Source organism: Choloepus didactylus, chromosome 8, assembly GCF_015220235.1.
Source record: "Choloepus didactylus isolate mChoDid1 chromosome 8, mChoDid1.pri, whole genome shotgun sequence".
In the NCBI taxonomy this organism is placed as follows: Eukaryota; Metazoa; Chordata; class Mammalia; order Pilosa; family Megalonychidae; genus Choloepus; species Choloepus didactylus.
In genome coordinates this window covers 102450416-102470958 of record NC_051314.1, presented here as the reverse complement: position 1 = coordinate 102470958, position 20543 = coordinate 102450416, and the positions used below count along the sequence as shown (strand labels likewise).

The 20543-nt window shown below is 37.9% G+C and overlaps 1 pseudogene; it reads right to left on the bottom strand.

The window, feature by feature from the left end:
* Nucleotides 1-4075: 4075 nt before the first annotated feature.
* LOC119542862 lies at nucleotides 4076-5170 on the bottom strand (annotated as a pseudogene).
* Between the last annotated feature and the right edge of the window lie 15373 nt (nucleotides 5171-20543).

Sequence of the window (20543 nt, the reverse complement as noted above, 5' to 3'; positions counted from 1 at the left end):
GTGGATGGAGGTGGACTGGGGTGCATCAACTGATGAACAGAATGGCAAACTTTGATGTATACACACTGTGGAATGTTGAGCGGCTATGGGAGGGAGTGAAGTTGTGAGGTGTGCAGCTGGGTGGAGGACAGTACATTAAGTGAAATAAACCAGAGGTGAACAGACATTACAGCACCTCACTAGTACGGACTGACTGTGATGTGCGGACTCTGAGGTTTGAATCTTAGAGCTTGGGTTGTCAGGGGATGGCTCATGGTAAAGGTTTCTAGATTGTGAGCCCCTGCAGCAGTTGCATCAATTCCTGAGTTGTGATGGTTATATCTAGATTCATGGATGCTGAGCTCTTTGCGTATTGCTGGTCGGTCCCTGGAACTTTCAGATGTATGTATGCGCCTGGGACTCAGAGCCAGAGTCCAGTGGCCATGAATGTCAGCAAATGTTGGAGAGGCTGAGAAAGAGATCAGACTTCAATTAGAGAGGTGAACAAAATGGACTTGGTTGGGACTAAGGAAAACCCAACTAGACAGTGGAGAACAATGCTGACAGGTTTTAGAATTTCGACCTCTCTGTGAGACTAAGGGTGGGGGGGGGAATGTTTGTTTTGTGCAGGATTTATATTTTCTGTAGCACCCTATATAATTTAACTCGTATGGTCAGTTTATTCAAACACCATCATTGCATGGAGCTTTGAATAGGAAGTGAGATCTGGTTGGTTTGTATAGGTTGGTGTGAAGCCCCAATACATCCCAGAGTAATTTGAACAAAGAATAAAAAGTATTTGCAAAGCCCCCTTAAGGGATTGGGGGAAAATGAGGAAATTTTGAACTTACCCACCTAGGGAACTGCTGATGTTCTCACAAGCATTGGGGGCTACCAATTTAGAGGGCCGAGCCCTCAATCTTTGGGCTTGTCCTTGTGAAGCTTGTTACTCCAAAGGAGAAGCTAAACCTACTTATAATTGTGCCTAAGAGTCACGTCCAGAGAACCTCTTTTGTTGCTCTAATATGGCCTCTCTCTCTAAGCCAGCTCTGCAGGTAAACTCACTGCCCTCCCTCCTACATGAGACATGTCTCCCAGGGATGAACCTGCACCTGGCATCATGGGATTGAGAAAGACTTCTGGATGAAAATGGGGAAGAGAAATGGAACAAAACAGAGTTTCAGTGACCGAGAGATTTCAGGTGGAGTCATGAGGTCATTCTGGAGGGTGAGGATGGAGGGGATGGGATGTTTTGGGTGTTCCTTTTTACTTTGGTTTTTATTCTTATTCTTATTTTTATTTTTATTATTATTATTACGTGCTTTTTTTTTTTTGCAATGATGAGGGTGTTTTGACATTGATTGTGGTGATGAATACACAGAGGTTTGGTGATGCTCTGGACAGATGATTGTGCACTTTGGGTAGTTGTGTGGTGTGTGTCTCAGTAAAAAGGTGCTAAAAGGCTTAAAATAGTGAATATAGCTGAAGGATACACAAGTGCTCATTTTACTATATTTTACACTTTTCATTATTGTTCAGAATAAAAAACTGGTGCAAATGTTGCTTCTGACAATGATGGAATCAGTGGTACTGATGTGTCTTTCCACTGTACACAAGCAAAAAACTGGACAAAATATTGTAAACAACAGTTTTTAGACATTGGAAAAATAACTTCAAAAATTATTAAATACTTAGAGTTAAATCTCACAAAATATGTGCAAGACTAATACACTAGGAACTATAAAATACTGCTGAGAGAAATTAAAGATCTAAATTAATGAAATGATACCCCATGTTCATAGATCAGAAGACACATCATTGTTATCAATTATCCCTAAACTGATTTATAGATTCAATGCAATCTCAATCAAATTCCCAGTGGGTTTTTTTCTGGAAATTAAGAAATATTTGTGGAAATGTAAATGACCTAGAATAGCCAAAATAATTTTTTAAAAAAACAAGAATTAAGTTGGAGGGCTTAGATTACCTGATTTCAACATTTAATATAAAGCTACAATAATCAAAGTAATGTAGAATTGGCATAAGACAGACATCAATGAAACACAATAGATGTTCAGTGTTAGACCTATAAATACATGGTCAATTTGTTTTAACAAAATGACAAGATAAATCAATGGGGAAAGAATGGTTTTTCCAACAAATGGTGCTGACACTTCTTTGGCTGACCAGTGAAGTGTTTCCTGAAGAGTTCATCAAAGTTGCCAGTTCGTTTCCTGAGGAGTTCATCAAACACATTTGTGGAAGTTGCCAGTTTGCTGCCTGAGGAGTCCATTGAACATCTTCATTGCAGTTGCTAGTTTGCTGCCTGCCCTACTGAATTTTGACTGGTGTATACCCACACTTGCATGAGGCACTTTTATAAATCTTATATTTATAGATATCTCTCGTTGATTCTCTTTCCCTAGAGAGCCCTAACTAATACAGGTGCTATATGAGAATCTTGTATTTTATGCACGATTGTTCTGTAAACCCACAACTTCTTAAAAAAAAAAAAACTACTTGACTCTCACTAGTATCTCTTCCCTTTTCTATTAACACTAGAAATTTTGATCTGTAAAGTCAGAGGAGTTCATTTGAAGTGTAGTTGAAATGTGACTGTAGGAAAATTGTTCAACATTAGAGAGAACGCCTCTAAAATATTCTAAGCTTCCTTAGTGCACACATCTGTTAAATTGTAAGATGCATTTCATTGTTCTTGAACTACATTCATTATAAATCGAGTAAAAACATAATTTTCCAGGTCTTGGGTTCTTAATATTTCCAAACTACTTAGCTAAATAATCTCATGTAGAGAATTCATTCAGGACTTCTACATTTCATGGTATGTGGCTCAATAAATCTTGGGTAGGTTACTTGACCTCTTCAAATTTAAGTGCTTTTATGATTAAGGCAAGGGCCTGGCACACTCAGAGGCAAAAAAAAAAAAGACATGGCTTAAAAACTGTAAACAAAAATGTTCATGACTTGTACATCCAATATCTTGCTTAATCCTTAAAACAGCTATGAGGTACTGCTTATTAACCCCATTTTTACATATGAGTAAACTGAGGCAAGAAAGGTTAAGTGCCTTTCTCATGGCCATAAAGCTAGTAAGAAGAGGGTGGAGTTGATATTAAACACTGGCCTGACTGATCTAAAGCCCTTACTCTTTTCTGCTTTCCTCATTCCTGTTCTTTTTAATAAGAACTATTCCAACATACGGTTTCTTCCCCCCAAGTAATTTCACATCTGTGATCTTATTTGACAGTCCAACTCCTCTGGGAGAAAGCAAAGGGCAACATTATTTTATCTATAATACAGGTATACAAACTGCAACTTAGAAAACATCCCAAGGTCACAACACTAGGAAATGTAGATGAGGACTTGGATTCAGTCTTCCAATTTCCATTTCGATGCACTTTTCATTACATCTCATTTTAAAAAATTAAATTGACCTTGAATTTATCATACCATATTTTCTTTTTTATTTTCATCACCTGTGCATTCTTGAGCCCTGTGTGTTCCTTTAGAGATGGTTTTCTTTTCAGTTGGGGTACAGAGATTCTTAAGAATAAGGACACGAATGTCTTTGCAAAGCACTTCTAACTCTGAAACATAGCAAAGCCATTTAGGGGCAAGGGTTGGAGTTACTCAAGTCAGAAAGAGATTTGCATCAAATTTACTTGTATATACGTAAATGTTTCGGACGTTTCCCCACAGTTTTATCCAATTGGCTTTCTCTTTTTTTTTTTTATACATTCATTATTTTTATTTAATTTTCTAGCAGACAGTTTACATACCTCCCTACCCCTTCCTTTAAGTTAATGTGACAATTTTCCATAATAAACTACTTAAAGAGAAGCTTTGGTCAAGAATGGAATGAAACACAAAAAAACAAAACAAAACAAAACAAAAAACAAAAAACCTACTGCTTTTAAAAAAACAACAGGTTCACCAATTATATTCAAACAAAAACACATAAACAATATTTGCACACTATGAGCTCAGTGTTTCTTGGCGGCTGGTTTCCTCCCCATCGTGCAAATGGCAGAGCTGCGGTCTGTCGCAGGTGGTCATGCTAGATCCTAGAGGTTTTTCATCTTCGCTTTATTTGAAGGCCCTGGATGGAAGACTTTAAAGTCTCAAAATCCCATATTGTCAAGGCTCCATTGATGCCAGTAGTGCAAAATATGCAGCAGTCTTGCTTGTCCATCTCAAAAAGAGACACTTGAGTGATGCTCTTCTGGTGTGGTGTCTCCAAGGCTGTGTGTGATCCTCGGTCCTGGCCCTCTTGTCCATGTTGAGGAGGTGTTCCATGGCCGACATGTTGCACTGGATGCTCTGTTTTGGAAGGTCTAGTTTGGAGACAAGGGTCAAGCAGCCACGGTCATCATAGTTAAAGAGCATTGGGCAGCAGTCATGGCCAGGAGCTACGACGCTGTTCTCAGAGATAAACGATACACTTAGGAGTAGCAGGAACTCCGTTTTCAGAGTTGAAACCTGCACATGTTTTGAGGCATCAGCAGCAGACACAGTGCTGTTGTGGCTGACCCAGACGAGGCGGCTCCCACTGGCAGAGAAGCTAACCCCGGGAACCCAGCCACCAGTGCCACTGCCACCAAACTCTGACATCAGCTGCCCCACGGCATACTGGCTGGCTTTTCATCCACTTCTTTAATGTAGGCAGAAAATATTCTGCATTTGAAGTCACAGGATCCTGCTGCCAGCAAAACATTGTTGGAGTGCCAAACCAAGCTGAGGACCATGGAACAAATAGGCTTTTTAATGTGCTTGCTTAGCAGCCAGTCATTTTCAAACTCAAAGTAACAAACAGAAAGGAGTCATGCTCTACCTCCCACTGCAAATTTGTTCTCTAGCAGGGACCACTTTGCAAAAGTTGCTGCAGATTAATTCTCAGGATCACCAAGGTTGGCTTCCAGATACCATCTTTCTGACTCCAGACATAGGCATTGCGATCTGCCCCACAAGTGACAATGCAGTCGCTCTTGGGAGCCCAGTCAATACTTATGTGTCTATTGTGCTCCCTGAGTTCATGAGCTTTCACCCATTGGCTCCCATTCTCCTCATAGATGTGGGCTTTGTGGTTATTGGGGCTAAAGGCAATCTGAGTATGATCCCTGTTCCAGGCATGACAGGTGATTGGTTCTAGTAAAAACTGATGCAGAGACATTGTTTTAAGTGTTTTCAAAGGGTAGAAAGCTGGGGTTGGGGCAGTTGGATGGCCCCAGAACAGAGAATTCGCCAACTCTGGTCAGTTGAAGCCAATAGGCTCCCTGGCTTTCACTTTGATTCTAGTTTTCCACTCTCCTACTTTCACTATTCTGGGATCAAATCTTTTAGCACAGCTGGATCTTTTCTTTTTGGGTGTTTTGGAAGCGAAAACCACAAAATAAAACTTAATGCACTTATTTTTTATGGTGTCTGTTTTTCCCCAGACACAGGAAACTGCAGCTGTTTGTATTTATGAATCATTCTAAATAACTCTTCTCTCCCCTTGTCATCAGTACTGCCAGTATTTAATAGCTCCACATCCTTCCAGGGTCATCTCCCATCTTTGTGAAATATAGTAACTGATTGGGAGGTTCGCTTAGGACTCTATTCTTAAGAAGTGAATATGCATCATAAGAGCCAAAAGATAGAAGTAACTCAAGTGTCTATCAACAGATGAATGGATAAACAAAATATGTACATAGGCACTGTGCTGGTTTGAATGTATTATGTCCCCCAGAAAAAGCCATGTTCTTTGATGCAATCTTGTGGGGCAGACATATTGGTGGGGATTAAGTTGGAATGTTTGGATTGGGTTGTTTGCATGGAGATGCGCCCCACACAACTGTAGGTGATAACTCATGAGATATTTCCATGGAGGCATGGCCCCACCCATTCAGGGTGGGCCTTCATCAGTAGAGCCATATAAATGAGCTGACAGGCAGAGGGAACTCAGTGCAGCTGTGAGTGACGTTTTGAAAAAGAGCTACAGCCAAGAGGGACACTTTGAAGAACGCACAGAAGCTACAGATGAGAGACAGTTTGAAGACGGCCATTGAAAGCAGACTCTTGCTCCAGAGAAGTTAAGAGAGGACAAATACCCCAAGAGCAACCGAGAGTGACATTCTGAAGAGAAGCTGTGGCCTAGAGAGGAATGTCCTGGGAGAAAGCTATTTTGAAACCAGAACTTGGAGCAGACGCCAGCCGTGTGCCTTCCCAGCTAACAGAGGTTTTCCGGACACCATTGGCCATCCTCCAGTGAAGTTACCCGATTGCTGATGTGTTACCTCAGACACTTTATGGCCTTAAGACTGTAACTGTGTAACCAAATAAACCCCCTTTATAAAAGCCAATCCGTTTCTGGTGTTTTGCATTCCGGCAGCATTAGCAAACTAGAACATACACAATGGACTATTATTCAGCTTTAAAAAGGAATAAAGTTCTGCTACAGGCGGTAACATGGATGAACCCTGAAGGCATCATGTTGAGTGAACTAAGCCAGACACAAAAGGGCAAATATTGTATGATCTCACTGATGCGAAATAATTAGAACAAGCTAATTCATAGAGCCACAAAGTAGAATACAGGTTACCAGTGTGGCCAGGATGGGGATAAGGAGTGGGGGTTAATGTTTAATAGGTACAGAGTTTCTGTTTGGGGTGATGGAAAAGTTTTGGTAATGAATGTTGGTGATGTTAGCACAACATTGTGAATATGATTAACACAACTGTATTATGTATTTGAATGTGGTTAAAGGAGGAAATTTTAGTTTGTATATATGTTACTAGAACAAATTTTTTAAAGCCATAGAACTGTACAACACAATGAACCCTAATACAAACCATAGTTAATAACACAATTATAATAATATTCTTTCATCAATTGTAACAAAGTTATCACACTAACACAAAGTGTTAATAATAGGAAAAGCTGAGAGGGGGAGAGGGCTTATGGGAACCCTACATATAGTGCATTATTTTTCTGTAAACCTACAAGTTCTCTAATTTAAAAGTTCTCTAATTTAAAAAAAAAAAATTTAAAGAAATGATATGCAACTACCCAGCCACTTTGTCATTTCCTAACCAAAACTTATTAGGTGCTTTTAACAAAACACTTTTCTTAAAGCTAGCAACTTTATCACTCATCCCATTCTCCCATTCTCAATGAAATACATAAAAATGAGAGTGTTTATTGATGGCTTAATAACTGTCCACACTTAGTCTTTAAATACATTACCTTCCTGGTCCTCAAAACAACTTAATCCTCACAATACATGGTAAGTAATTTTAGTCCTCATTTTTCAGACGATGAAGCTGGGGTTCACAGACACTAAGAGCTCAAGATCATAATCCAGAATGTGGTAGGAACAAGATTTGAAATCAGGCCTTTGAATCCAGAGTGCTCTAACCATTATGCTACCTAGGTGCAATACAGTTATACTACACTATACTGTACTATACTATACTATACTAATGATATAGCCCATCATATATACTATGCTGTTCTATACCAAACTATACCATATCACTTTATATTATACTATATTATACTACATTATATTACATACACTACACTAAACCACACTATACCATTCCATACCATATGTGCCAGTTTGAATATATTATGTCCCCCAAATGCCATTATCTTTGATTTAATCTCGTGCAGGCAGATGTTATCAGTGCTGATTAGACTGAAATTCTTTGAGTGTTTCTGTGGAGATGCGCCCCACCCAGCTGTGCGTGAAGACTCTGAATGGCTAATTTCCATGGAGGTATTGCTCTGCCCATTCAGGGTGGGTCTAAGTTGAGTCACTGGAGCCATATAAATCAGCTGGCAAAAGAAAGGAACTCAGTGCAGCTGTGAGTGATGTTTTGAAGAGGAGCTACAGCCAAGAGGGACACTTTGAAAAAAGCACAGGAGCTGCAGATGAGAGATAGTTTGAAGATGGCCGTTGAAAGCAGACTCTTGCTCCAGAGAAGGTGGGAGAGGACAAATGTTCCAAGGGCAACTAAGAGTGACATTTTTGAGGAATTGCAGCCTAGAGAGGAATGTCCTGGGAGAAAGCCATTTTGAAACCAGAACTTTGGAACAGATGCCAGCCACGTGCCTTCCCAGCTAACAGAGGTTTTCCAGATACCATTGGCCATCCTCCAGTGAAGGTACCCAATTGTTGATGACTTATCTTGGACACTTTATGGCCTTAAGACTGTAGCTGTGTAACCAAATAAACCCCTCTTATAAAAGCCAATGCATCTCTGGTGTTTTGTATTCCAGCAGCATTAGCAAACTAGAACACCATACTATACTATACTACACAATATTATGTTATAGGGTACTATACCATACTAAAATACACTGATACCACAATATATTATCTCTATAGACTGTACTACCCTGAACTTTACTATCTAACGGACTTAAATAAGCATCACTATAACTACAACATGCATGCAAAGGTCATAATGAAAGGAACCCTAACCTTCTGGAAAGGTTTACTGGTCATGTGGCATAGCCCATGTGGTGTTCGGCATGAAGAGGTAAAGCAGCGGCATCAGAGACCCTGTTCCCCGGGAAATGTTTAAACGGTGCGCCTCAGGAAATGCCACATCACTTGGCTAATCGGAGATTAGTTTGTACTCCAAGCAGAAGAAAATTCTTTCCCCAAAGAGGTTTCAAACACCCTGATCTAAATAGTTTGGGAGGAACATATCCTAACCTGTCGTCCATAAAAATATATTGCATAAATAACATTTTTACAATGTTAATGGAAATCAACATTATGATGAAAAATTTACCCAGAATTCCAGAACCTTGACAGAGCAAGCTTTTATTTTTCTTTTTTCTTTCAGTTTGTGTCCAAATGCATATTTCTACATGTTGAAATAATAACACAAATATAATTTTATATTCGGCTTTCCTTATACCAAGGGTTTTTAAAAATATGCATTTTATGCTGTAAAATTTATTTTGGTGGTGAATGCACAACTCTTGTGGTTATACTAAAAACCACTGATTGTTTACTTTGGATGGATTCTATGATATGTTAACATATCTCAATAAAACTTTTTTAAAAATATGCATTTTAATAGAAGGAAGAGAAGTGCTTAACAGTGATTTAACAAAGGAAATGCAGGGCAAAGATTAAAAGATGGTGTTGAGACTTGCTTGGAACTTGAATACTTTCTGTACTAAGCAATCTAAAAATACAAAGAAAAGAAAATCAATCTCACATAATGTATTATTTTATTCAATGTTAAGTCACAAAATTAGAATCATATTTATATTGAGATTGAGAGAAAGCAGGCAAGCAAAGTCCAGTGAACATAACCTGCTTTTCTGGCCACGAAAACTGTGGCTTCTCCAAAGTTAAATGTTAGCTGCATGTGTAAGGTTCACAGACCGTTAATAACGTGTTAATATTCATAAAATATCCCAGAGTTACCCAAGAAGATAGAGTGAAATCAAAAGCTTCTCTCAAATAGAAAAGGCAATTCAACAGACAAGTGTGAATGCTGGAAGAGCATAAAAAGCAGAGGCTCTTAGAGCAGAAGGACATAATTATTTTTCTTTCTTCCATAAACAAAATAAATGAATAAACAAGCTGCATTATCCAGTTAGTGGAGGTTGGGATTTCCTGGCTGTGCATATCGTGGTGGGTAACAGGTCGCCATCTGTCCCTTCATCCCAAAAGTAGGAGCTTCTTGGGAAAACATTAATAGCACAACATTGTGAATATAATTAATGTTTCTGAATTATACACAGGAAATTGGTTAAAATGGGAATTTTGTGTTGTATATATGATATCACAATAATTAAAAAAAAAAAACAAGCGAGTTTTTCAAAAAGTGAGTTAAAACCGTCTTGGATAATGAAGGAACTTAAAGGGAGTTTAAAAAAATATCTCCTGGGGAGCTGTCAGAGCAGCCAGCATCAAGTCATAGGAATTACCATTAGGTGTGCTCAGAATTTGACATCTTCATTAACAATCTGGAAGAGGGAGTCAATGACTCATTAATGAAATCCACAGATGAAGTGGAATGGCTGATGGGATGCAAGAAATCAGAGAAATTACTGATACTACTAAAATGAGATGCAACTTAGGGAAATGCTTACTCATGACAGAAAATCACCATCTGAAATTCATTTAATGGGAGCAATCAGTCCCGAAAGCATCACTGTCAGCAGAGGCATGGAGACGAATCCAAGAAAAAGTTAGACAGGAGCTGAGAGGCTGAGGCAGCATGATCTGAGCTTCCCTCTCAAAGACGTTCAGTGTTTGGCCAGTGTTCACATGCTTCCTTAGCACCTGACACCAAACCACAGCCTCTGAAATCCATTATGCTTCTGCCAGGATGTCCTCTGGCTTCTAGCTGTGGCTGGGAAATATGGCTCAAGACAGAGTTCCCATTTTTGCTCAACACGTGGAGAATTTGACAGCATCTAACACTTTCCTCCTTTGAGACCAATAACTAGGCTAAGATCAGATGTGTGGGTCCAGGATCAGAATTAAGATTAGAAGCATTCTTGGGTAGACTTGGGGATTGTGTCTTCATCTTGGGGTTGTAACTGATTACAGGTGTTCTGAGATAAGGTTGGAACCAACCCAGACACAAGTCACCTTTTATTCCAGCATTTGTACGAAGTGGATGGTGGACGAACTGCTGTTGCTACAGTGTATTACATTCATCAGTTTACAGGAAAACCCTAATTATGGTGAATAGAGTATATTTGGGTTTACATTTGCCATATACCTTTGCTATCATTAGTTTCCTTATTTGTGAGAAGTAGTAAGTTGCTTCTTGCCTTGATAACCTCTCATCAGTTAAGAAACAGCCATTTTAGCTATGGGGTGGGAAAGCTGGGAGCATAACTGCTAGCTCTTTACTATATTGTACAAAGTTTCTTCTTAATACATGGGTATAGAAAGCATCGCATTTCTAAAGTTTTCCAAATCAAGTTAATCTGCCTGAGTTGGGAGGATATTCAGTGTTTTGATTTACAAGCTTGGGTGACACATTCAATCCAGAAAATTGTAGGAGAGCCTCTGGTCTCAAGTCCATTTCAAGTGCCACCAAGAGGATTGTTCAACGTATAAGCTCATGTCTTGCCTCAAATGTGGGAATCCTTGCTGTTCACAGCATCCACTGCTTCTGTGACCCTGTGGCTTGGCCACTGGACCTGCTGAGGCTTTGAAGACTGCCCAGGATCCATGGACCACACTTACTAAAGTCCTGCTCCTTCTGGGATTAGGAAACATAGGTCTCCACCAATCAAAACCCATAATTAGAAAAAAAATGGTTTCAATCATTTGTTTCCTCTAATCTCAGGGCAAGCCAATGCTTTCTCTGGGGACAGGCTGTACCCCGTCCCTCTAATGCCCTCTCTCCTTCACTTTCTTGAGCCTGGGCTTAACAAAGACTCCTGAACCCACCCCAAGATATGGGGACATTGTGCTCCCTGGACCAACAGCCTGTTCATGCCTTTGTGAGAGGAGAGGGAAAGTTTCCTCTCTTGTTGTTTCATGATATCCTATTCCCTATAGGGAGTTATGTTATCCTGCCATATTGCCATATATGTTAAGCCTGAATTTAGGGCTTACTGTTTTTAAACCCTGAAAAAATTAGGTTGTTTCAGGGTAAGACCTGGTCCATTATTTAAAACCAAAATTTCATTGGATGAAATTGCTTCAGCATTATTTTCTAAAGTCTTCGAGATAGCTTATCTTAAGTTTATGGTTATTTAAGGATACTGCTGTGTAAACATGAACATAAAATACTGCATGCCAAAGTTTAGTTTACCAAAAAAGAAATGGCAATAGTAAGCAGAATTGATATAATTCTGTGTATTTTAAATCAGAGAATATCCAATGGGCTGTGGGCTTGGATGGGGCACCCTCAATTTGGGCTGTTTCAAGGTTAAGGTTGATTACTGTTACTTATCTGATTTGTGGAACCAGGATGCCACTGCTTGCGCCTTTTATCACTCAGTCCAGACCTCCATATCCTGAAATTCTCTTTAAGCATGAAGTCCAGGACACAACATCCCTACTTCCTCTTAATATGCAAAAATAACTCTGTTTCAAGCCACAGCCCTCCAAGAATGCGGTGTTGTGGACCATGCCTTATATAAATTCCAGATAATCTGGTCCAGCTCTGATGGACTTAACTGAGGAGAAGTCCTTGCTTGGTTCTCAGATGCTTGTCAAATCATGACTTAGTCTAGCACTCAGAAGCAAAGAGCTGACATTTCCTAACTCCTGCAGCCTTTGCTTCTGTTGTTCCTGACATGAAAGCTCCCTGACCAGACAGAGCCCACCTCTTTCCCTTCCAACTATTACAGAGGCTGCCGCTGAGATTTCATTTAATGCCACCGTCAATTAGCCTGACAGGATACAGTCCTCCCTGACCCCTCCCAGGATTAAGAGAAAAGAAGAGACTTAGGGTGGAAATTGAAAAGAGCTTTTATGTTCCTGGCTTTTCTGCAGGTAAATCTCTCAGAAAACTGCTGTTTTATTGTTTCCAGACAGTTGGTTCGCTTTACAGCAACCCAAGCATGGAAGGCTCTGTCAGTCCACACATCAGCTTTTACAGGGTGAGGACCTCTGAGAAACGTGGAAATGACTCAACAAATTGGAAACATTAATGACATGGTCCAAGTAAACACCAAATCTTCATACCTGGCTATTACCTTCCAAATTCTTATTTCAGATAGAAATGACATGAGACACTACTGTGAAGGAAACTTTTTTTTTTAAAGTGTGTGTCCATGCATCTGTGTGCATATGTGTGTGTGTGTGTGTGTGTGTGTGTGTGTGTGTGTGTATGTTCTCATGTGTTCAAACAGGAGGATCAAGCCAGAACTAATGGTGGATTTCCAAAGGAAATTCACCTTTCTCAGAGAAGCCATTCTTTACTCTCTGGAAATTGGACAGTGTACAACCCAGAATTATTACAACCTCCACTGAATTAATGGAGTGTCAACTTTCCCCCTATATAAATGAGTCCTATTATTTCATCACTTTCTAATTTTTATCCACACAACATCTGAACATGAGTTGTCCAGAAAACAGCACTGACAGTTTAGCTCAAAGATAAACGGAACCCTCTATATTGCTAGTCTACCCACTATCTAATTTTGGAATATGTTGAGCATTTTTACAAATATTTAATGAATAATGGACTATAATTCCTCTGAATTATATATATAGCGATCATTACAAGGCAGAGTGACCAACTTCACTTGAAATGCTCCTGATATTGCACACTGGCAGTCATAAAATGCCCTGGCTGGCCATTTAGCAATGAAACTGCTCCTTCACAATTGATCCAATACCTTGAATTCCATCAAAGAACATGGCAGGGAAAAAAACGGGAAATGACCAAAGGGTCATTGTTCTTCCTGGCTGTCCTAGTCACTTTTGCTGATTTTTCCCAATAAATACAAACTTTATTCTAATTCTGTAATACTGTACCCAAATATGTTTTGCTCCTGTAACACTCCATGTCTGGCAGCAACCACATAGAACTCTGAATCAACCAAGAGAGTATGTGACAGAACAATAACAGAAACAATAATTTCACGCTGACATTTAGAATTGACTCCAGCTGTTCTAATTGTGGCTAAACAGTAGCTGTTGTGTTTTTTTTTAATAAGTTGTCTAAATTAAGTAAATGACATTACTGTCTCATAAATTGTTAAGAAGGGCAGCTTGAATTTAAATTTGAAGTCTGTGTTCACACTGTTCTTGGGATGTTTTTGTCATATTGTTTCTAGGCCTAAAGATATTTGTATGTTTTTATTTCCACAAAGAAGGAAAGAAAAAAGTCATCTTTTTGATTTGTAAAAGTATTATCATTATTATTGTTGTTGTAATTAAAATCAGGTAGGTGGATATATTTGTAATTTGAAAATGTTCTTTCCACTAAGATACAATTTCTACTGAAGGTGTTGATAAAGAACCTCCTTCAAAAATGGATTGAAGTAATTATAGATAAATCTTTATTCGTTTATTAAATATTAATTTAAGCCTTATGAAACTAACATTTTCATAGGTCAAAATTAGTCAAATGTGGGCAATTTTTCATATGGTCCAAACTTCTATTCCTTTCACTTATCATCATGCATAATGTATTTTTATATCCTTTACATCACAGTATTTGATGTGTGTTTACACTAAGAGACTGGTAAAACCATTAGCACAAAAAGCAAAAGAACAAGGGCTATGTGAGAACAGGGGAGGGAAAAATTGTTTTGGAAATTCAAGCTAAGGATAACTACTACAACTGAGCAGAAAACCTATCACCGAGTTTCCTAGAAGCCAGTACAAAACTGGATCAAAAGTTACATAGCTTTTACCCAATAATGGGTTACACAGATATTCATAGAGGAATATATCAACTGAGCTTTCACATTAGAGATATTTCTAAAGTAATACCTACTATTTATAGAATATTATGTAGAGTATATAGCTTCCTCTTATAAATGATTTAATTTAAATATATCAGTTGGAATGCTGAAAAGAGGAACTTGGAGAGAAACTGGAATTAGCACATCTTTGGTATTGGCTGTGGAAAGGGGGCCTTTTCCTCTAGACAGCCTCTGATTTCATGTACTCACCAAAGCTAATTTCATTTCTAAAGTATGGTTCCATGTTGCATGTTATTTTACACTTGAACTATTAAATTGATTTTCAGATAAAAATTAAACTAATCTTGATTAAGCCAGTTAAACTATTTTTTTACTCAAGAACATGGTCCATCTCAAATACATCTGTACACCAAGGGCAGGTTTCTTGGCAAAACACCTTGTGCTTAGGGTGATACCGTGAAGAACTGTAATCCAGGAGTAAGGAAGAACGGGAAGTCGGCCTGCCCTCCTACTGACTCCAGCCCAGCTTCCAGGCGTCTCAAATATCTCAGTCCATAAATCAGATTACGGTGATCCAAAATTGGATCTATTGTTACCATAGATTTGTTTTGCTTATTTTTAAGCTTTTATTTAAATCAAATATGTGATCTTTGTATTTGTTTTATCCATTCAGAATTATTTGAGTGATAGTGAAATTCATCTTTATTGTTGTGAGTAGCAGTAGTCCATTTTCATTGCTGTATAGTATTGTATTCCATTGTATGAATATATCACAGCTTATCCATTCTTCTATTGATTGATAAGAGGCTAGTATGAAAAATTTTGCTATGAACAATCTTGTACATATCACGTGGTACACATATATATCATTTCTGTTGGATGCATACATAACTTCAGTCTTTCTTGTTGTCAAATAATATTCCATTTTGTATATGTACCACATTTTGTTTATCTACCATTTGTTAATGGACACTTGAGTTGTTTCCACCTTTTGGCTATTGTAAAAATAATGCTGTTATAAGCATGGGTGTACAAGTATCTGTTTGAGACCCTGCTTTCACTTTCTTTGGTTATACACCTAGCAGTGGAATTGCAGGGTCATATGGAAATTCTATATTTAACTTTTTGAGGAACTACCATATTGCTTTCTATAGACCCTGCACCATTTTACATTCCCACCAACACTGCACCAGAATTCCAATTTCTCTGCATCCTCTCCAACACTTATTTTCCTTTTTAAAATAATAGTCATCTTTGTGAGTGCGAAGTAGTATCTCATTGTGGTTTTATTGTCTTTCCCTAATGGCTAATGGCATTGAGCATCTTTTCACATACTTATTGGCCATTTCTTTATCTTCATGAATTGTCTAATTTTTAAATTGGGTTGGTTGTCTTCTTGTTGTTGCATTGCAAAAGTTCTTTATATATTCTGTATATTATGCTCTTATCCAATGTATGGTTTGCAATATTTTCTGGAGAGTCCTTAATTTTAATGAAGATCAATTTATCAGTCTTTTTAAACCAATGTTTCTGAATCTTGTTTGAACAATATTTGCCTACACAGGCCAGAAAATAAACTCTTATGCTATATCCTAGAAGTTTTAATGTTTTACCTTTCCAATTTAGGTGTATGATCCATTTATAATTGATTTTTGTGTAAGATGTGAGGTAAAGGTCAAGATTCTTTTATTTTCCATATTAATATCTAATTGACCTGTAATCATTTACTTGATACCTGGTAGGATAAATCCTTTATCTGTGTTCTTCATGATTGTCTTTGCTATCCTTTACATTTTCATATAAATTTTAGAATCAACTTGTCAATTTTCACAAAAATTCTGCTGCAATATTATTGAAGTCTCATTGAATCATAGATTTTTGGTAAATTTCCATCTTCAAATACTGAATTCTCCAATCCATGATCCCTCCTTTTATTTAGGGTTATATCAAAGAATTTTTAAGTGTGACAGTGACATGATCAGATTTACATTTGCAAAATACCACACTTATTGCTGGATGGAGGTGGAGAAAAGTGTTTACGACAAGATAGAACTGAATTTTTATATAATTGTTTTGTCTTAATTGCTAAGATATTAGAATAGCTAGAAGGAAAGAACTGAAATGATGGAACTGTAACCCATAACATTCTTTGAAAATTGCTCTATAGCTACTCATTAAATTGCACCTTTCTGTATATATGTTATATTTCAAAATAAGGAAATAACTGAAACTGTGGAACTATAACCCGTAACATTCTTTAAAATTTGCTGTCCACCTACTTGTTAAATTGCACTTTGAAACTTAACACTTTTATGTACATGTTATATTTCATGATAAAAAAAATCAAAGACAAGATAGAAATACCACTTGATGAGCACTAAAGTGAAATGATGTTGCAAAAAAAGTCAAGAAATTTTAAGTGACGAGTCACTCACCTGACTAATTAATGTCAACCAAAATGGGAGCTTTATCTGGAGTCTTCAGTTAATGTGGGGAGTGACTTGTAAGATATCAATGAGGAGGAGGTCAGGGAAGTACTGCTGGATAGCATGAATTTAAAGTGAGCAAATAAAGAAATTATAGTATGGGAGCAGCATTAAAGAGCCAGGGACCATTGGTCAAGTCTCCCTTTCCCAGAGTACATGGATTGTGTGAGAATAGGCATCTCTGCTCAAGAGGACTGCTAGAAAATGGCATCCTTGTGAAGAGATGTGTTTTAATCATGGCCTAAAACAACAGTATATGAAAAGGCTAAAGATACATAGGAGTTTGCTTGCCATAAAATAGGAATTCCAGAAGGCAAAGATGATTGGAAAGAAAGAGAATACTGGGCAGATGGTTCATGGATGACAAACACAAGATAACATGGGAAAGAGGATTAAAGAGAAGACATTGCTATCTTGAATCTTAGGGGCTTAAACTTTGGACAAAGACTACAGAAGTGGGGGACATGATGGGACTTCTAACTTTCTGGTAACCATAGGAACCCAGTGTCAAACGTGGGTACAGTCATAGCAGAGCCGGGCTTTGGCTTGCTCAGATTCAGGTCAGACTTGGCCTTGTCAGCAGTGAATCCATAGAAAGTAGGTAAAAAACTAAAACACAAGATGATGGTGCTCTTTCAAGCAATAACTCCCAGAGAACAATTCATGCCAGATAAATTTCCACCAAAATACATAATAAATGTATGTTGTAGTTGGGAGAATAATTGAAGTGATAAAATTCTTGGGTTTGATATTTGAAATAAAAGTGTTTATATAATAAAAGAAAATAAAAGGCAATTTAAATAGTCAAGAAATATGTGATTGGTTAGCTTAATTATAATGGAAAACTACACAACTGTTATATATAATGTTATTGCAGAACATTTAATTGCATAGAAAAGAATCTATTGTCTATTAAGTTTAAAAACAGTTTTTCACAAAACTGGATATAGCATAATCCCAGTTTACATTAAAGAACATTCATTTACACACACAGATAAAAGACTAGAATAAAAATACCTAAATATTTACAGTGGTTATTTCTGGGTTATTCTAATACAACCCAGAAATAGTGGAGTATTAGAGTAGGACGAGGATATTTTTATTTTCTTTGTTATATTCTTCTATATTTCTTCAAGAACAAGTGAATTTTAATAATTAAAAGAAAAACAATTTTAGATTCTACATGGAGCCCTTCTGTCTTTATGAAATTAGGCTAATATATTTACCAGGGTTATAGGACCGTTTTAATCAGGGTTCTCTAGAGAAACAAAAACAACAGGACATAGATATAGATGTGTAGATCTATAGATAGAGATATAATAGAAAGATAGAGATATATAGATTGAGATATATGTATAGATATATAGATTTATTTGTAGATATAGGAAGAGGGAGAGAAGGAAAGAGAGATTTATTATAAGGAGCTAACACATCAACAGCAGTGGCTGTTAAACTGAAACTCTGTGGGGCAGGCCACAAACTGGAAATTCCCATAAAGCTGTTGCCGGAATCCTTAATCCAAATTCCCCAAGTTGGGGGGGACTGGCTGAAAATTTCCAGAGAGAACTCAGTACTGAAGTTGAGTCCACATTCCTCTTCCGACCTCTAAAAAGCCTCAGTTCTGGCTGTCAGAACTGAGTAGACGAAGAGATTCTTCACATTGCTGAGGGCAATCTCCTTTCTAGATCTTAGACATAAATGTGGCAGCCCAGGGGTCAGCACCCACCCCCTTCCTTAAGGAATAATGTGCAGCCTTGAGCACGCAGTGACCAGAACACACATTGTAAGTCATTGAGCCTCATCACTGTTGGTAATCAACTTTCACAAGACTCAGCTGAGGCCTCTTTGTAACCAAATCTAGTGAAGCTCGGCTGAGCTATATAAGGCACTCCTCTTCCTCTTGTTTGCGGGATCACTGACTGCCTTTCTCAACCAGCTCTCATCTGGAAAAACCCTCTGTAAGTAAGTCCCTGTTAAAATTCATGGGATATTTAAGATACTGAAAGAGAAAACCACCAACCAAGAATCCTGTATCTGGCAAAACTGTCCTTCAAATATGAGGGAGAGCTGACAAATAGACAATGACAGAGTTTGTGAACAAGATACCTGCTCTACAGGAAACACTAAAGGAAGCACTGCAGACAGAAAGGAAAAGACAGGAGGGAGAGGTTTGGAACACAATTTTGGGAGATAGTAACACAACAATGTAAGTAAAAGGAACAAAGATGACTGTGAGTATGGTTGAAATAGGAAGGTTAGGAGCATGTGGGACACCAGAAGGAAAGAGGAAAGATAGAGACTGGGACTGTATAACTCAATGAAACCTAGGATGCTCAATGATTGTTTACATGAGGTAGAACAAGTGCATGTTAACATTGCAAGGTGTTAAAAATAGGGTGGGATTGGAGGAAAAGTACAATCAATGCAAACTGGAGACTATAATTAACAGAAACATTGTATTATGCTTCCTTTAATATAACAAAGGTAATATACCAAAGCTAAATGCATATGGGGAAGGGTATGGGACTCTTGGTATTGGTGATGTTGTCTGACTCTTTATTCTACTTTAGTTTAGTGCTATCTTTCCTTTTGGTGCTTCCTAGCTGTTACGTGTTCTCTCTCTCTCTCTCTCTCTCCCTCTCTCTCCCTCTCTCTCCCTCTCTCTCCCTCTCTCTCCCTCTCTCTCCCTCTCTCTCCCATGACTCTTCCTCCTTCTTTGTGAAAGAAATGGAGATGTCCTTATACAGATAGTGGTGATGGTGGCAAATACATAAATACGTGACTACACAGGGAACCATCGATTGTTCACTTAGGATGGAATGTATGGTGTGTGAACAAAACTGTCTTAACAAAAGTGGGTTGATGAAGAAAGCTTGAGGGCACTATATTGAATGAAATAAGATAGACACATAAGGACAAATATTGCAGGCTCTCACTAATATGAACTAATTATAATATGTAAACTCATAGACATGAAATGTAAGTTACCAGGATATAGAATGAGACTAAAGAATGGGAGCGGTTGCTTATTATGAGCAGAATGTTCAACTAGGGTGAACCTAAACGTTTGGAAATGGACAGAGGTGATGGCAGCACATTTTAAGAATAACTAATAGTGCTGAATGGTATACGAATGTGGTGGAAAGGTTAAGCCCTGAGTCACGTACGTCACCAGAAGGAAAGTTCTAAAAATATTAGAAATCTCTCTCATGAACTAGAACAAATGTATGACACTATAACTAGAAGTTAATAAGAGAGGGGCATATAGGAAAAAATATACCTATTGTAAACTATATACTACAATTAGTATTTTAATGTTCTTTCATCAACAGTAACAACTGTACTATACCAATACTATGAATCAATAATGAAGGGGGGTATGGAGGTTAGGGGTATGGGAGGATTTGAGTTCCCTTCTTTTGTTTCTATTTCTTTTCTGGAGTAATGAAAATATTCTAAAAATTGAGTTAAAAAACTGTGGTGATGGATGCACAATTGTATGATAGTATCATGGGCAAATGATTGCACACTTTGGATCTTTGGATAATTATATGGTATGTGAACAATCTCAACAAAAAAAATTTTTTTTTTAAATTCATGGGGAACTTTTTGCCTGGTGCGTTCTTTGGTCTTGGGATTGAGTCAGGCTGGAGTAATAATCAACTGATTGTACATGCAAATCCCATCTTGATACCATGCTAT